The following is a 2,906-nucleotide window of genomic DNA, read 5'->3' as shown; positions in this document are numbered from 1 at the left end:
TGAAAAATAAATCATTTGTCTTCATCGGTCTGTGAGGACAGCAAACAGAGGTGTAACTGTTGGTGCTATTCCCAGCTGTTGGATATACTTTTGCACGTGTATCCACCAGTAGAGTTTTCCTCTAGACATATGAGGACGTTTTTAAGGCTGGTCAAAATGGACACTTTGCCCATACTAGATTTTAAGCTCCTTGAGAGCAGGAATTGTGTTTATCAACTCTATTGTATTGTACCTTGCTACAATCCAGCCAGCACACTTAACTCCTCTAATGCTAACCTTCTCACTGTACCTTGATCTTGTCTATCTTGCTGCTGACCTCTTTCCAGTCTCCTGTCTCTGGCCTGGAATTTCCAGTTTCCTCATATGCGACAGACAATTACTCTCCCCACCCGGCAACTTCAAAGTCTTATTGAAGGCACATCTCCAAGAGGCCTTCCCTGACTAAGCCCTCCTCTCCTCTTTTCCCACTCCCTTCTGCTTCATCCTCATGAAGCAGAGAGGCTTAGTGGAAAGATCACGGGCTTGGGAGTCAGAGGTCATGGGTTGGAATGACAGCTCCTCCACTTGTCAGCTGTGTGACTTTGGGCAAGTCACTGAACTTCTTGGTTACCTCATCTGTAAAATGGGGATTAAGACTGTGAGGCCCCCATGGATCAACCTGATTATCTTGTATCTACCCCTGTGCTTAGAACAGTGCTTGGCACATACTAAGTGCTTAACAAATATCGTTATTATTCTTATTGTTCCCTTTATCCCCCTCCCAGCCCCATAGCACTTATGTTCATAACTGTCATTTATTTATTTACTTATATTATTGTCTGTCTCCATCTCTGGATTGTAAGCTATTTGTGGGCAGGGAATGTGTCTGTTTATTGTATTGTACTCTCCCCAGCACTTAGTACAGTGCTTTGCACACAGTAAGTGCTCAAATAGAATTGGCCGTCTACTCTCCAAAGTAATCACTTAATTACCACCAGTGATTGATTTATCATCTTTCTTAATCTGGTATCCATATGTGTTGCATTCCATGGCAGGGACTAGAGAGTGTGAGAAGCACTGTGCAAACCACTAGCATTATAATCAAATCCTTGATGCAGATGTTTGTGTCTGAAGTCTCAAGATCGAGTCTTGTTGGTTGTTCTTGATGGAAGAGTCCATTTTACAGTGACTAAAGCAAGTCTCCACTTCGAGGACAGTGCTTAAATAAATAGCATGATCACAAGTCAATCTTATTATAGCTTTGTGTTTTTGTGTCTGTCCATCTGCTCCCAGTTATAAGTATCTCAAGAAAGGGTTTGTGTGTCTTTTATTATTCTTTTAAATTCTTCTTTTAAAATTTTTTTTTGCTGCCCTATTCCAAGTAGACACTGAAAATGATGCTAGAAGATAAATAATTTATACTGAGAAGGTATGGAATAATTTAATTGACATTGTCATGAGCTATTAAACTTAAACAGGAATGTAATTCTCTAAAAGGGAATGTGATTACTTTTTATTATTCTTTAGAATATAGGGGGATTAATCCATCACTGGTACTTACTGAGTGTTTACTGTGTTCAGAGCACTGTACTAAGCTCTTGGGAGAGTACAATACAACTGAACTGATAGACACATTCCCTGCCCACAGTGAATTTACAGTCTAGGAGGGGAGACAGCCATTAGATAGATAAATTACAGATATGAATATAAGTGCTATGGGGCTGAGACTGGGGAGAATAGCAAGTGCTTAATGGGTACAGAGCAAATGCATAGGCAATACTAAAGAAAGGGTGTCAGGTAAAAGAGACCTTAGTCACAGAAGTCCTCTTGGAGGATTGTTGTTGTCGTCTTAGGCTGTCAAGTCGGATCTGACCCAAAACGACTCTATAGACACATCTTTCCCAGAACACCCCCCTTCCATCTCCAATCGTTCTGGTAGCGTATCCATAGAGTTTTCTTGGTAAAAATACAGAAGTGCTTTAGCACTTCCTCCTTGCGCACAGTAAACAAGTTTCTGCCCTTGACTCTCTCTCATGCTACTGCTGCACTGTATAGGGGAGTTTTGGCTTGTAGCATATTGCCTTCCACTCACTAGCCACTGGCCAAGCTAAGAATGGAATGGGTATGCCTCTGCTTGACTCTCCCTCCTGTAGCCATGACTGGTAGAATACTGGAAACTCTCTAGGTGTGACCCTGAGAGATCTTGGAGGATATGTGACCTTAAGAAGGTTTTGAGTGTAGGAAGAGTGGTGGTTTGGCCTAAATGGAGAGGGAGAGAGTTTGAGGCTGGAGGGAAGATATGAGAAAGGAATTAACAAAAAGTTAGACAAGGCCAAGAAACAGTGAGCAAGCTGGGCCTAGAGGAGCAAGTGTGTGAGCTTAGCTGTTGAAGCAGATAAGTGAGTAAAGTAGGAGTGGGTAAGTAGATTGAGTGCTTAAAACCAATGTTAAGGAGTTCCTGTTTGATGTGGAAGTGGATGGGCAACCAGCAAAGGTTCTTGAGAACTGGAGAACGTGTACCGAAAATTTGTTTTAGGGAAATGATCTAGGCTGCTGAGTCAAGTATAGACTGGAGTGTGGAGAGACAAAATCCAGGGAAATCAGTGAGGAGGCAGATGTAATAGTCCAGGTGAGGTTTAATACTCATTTAGATCATTCATTCATTCATTCAATAGTATTTATTGAGCGCTTACTATGTGCAGAGCACTGTACTAAGCGCTTGGAATGTACAAATAGGTAACAGATAGAGACAGTCCCTTCCCTTTGATGGGCTTACAGTAGATCAGCATAGCAGCAGTTTGGATGGAGAAGAAAGGGAGGATTTTAGTGATGTTGTGAAGGCAGAACCGACATGATTGAATTTGTGGGTTGTATGAGAGAGATGAATCAAGGATAATGACAAGGTTATGGGCTTATGAGATAGGGAG

The 2,906-nt window shown here is 41.8% G+C and overlaps 1 non-coding gene across 1 annotated transcript; it reads right to left on the bottom strand.

The window, feature by feature from the left end:
* Positions 1 to 2,044: 2,044 nt before the first annotated feature.
* LOC114817650 lies at positions 2,045 to 2,182 on the bottom strand. Its single transcript, XR_003765508.1, has one exon. It is a non-coding gene; the product is annotated as a small nucleolar RNA SNORA7 (small nucleolar RNA).
* Positions 2,183 to 2,906: the final 724 nt, after the last annotated feature.

The sequence above is a fragment of the Ornithorhynchus anatinus genome, chromosome 1, assembly GCF_004115215.2.
Source record: "Ornithorhynchus anatinus isolate Pmale09 chromosome 1, mOrnAna1.pri.v4, whole genome shotgun sequence".
NCBI classification, from domain to species: Eukaryota; Metazoa; Chordata; class Mammalia; order Monotremata; family Ornithorhynchidae; genus Ornithorhynchus; species Ornithorhynchus anatinus.
Note: the sequence above shows the minus strand (reverse complement) of the source record. Positions and strands in the feature narration are given on the sequence as shown.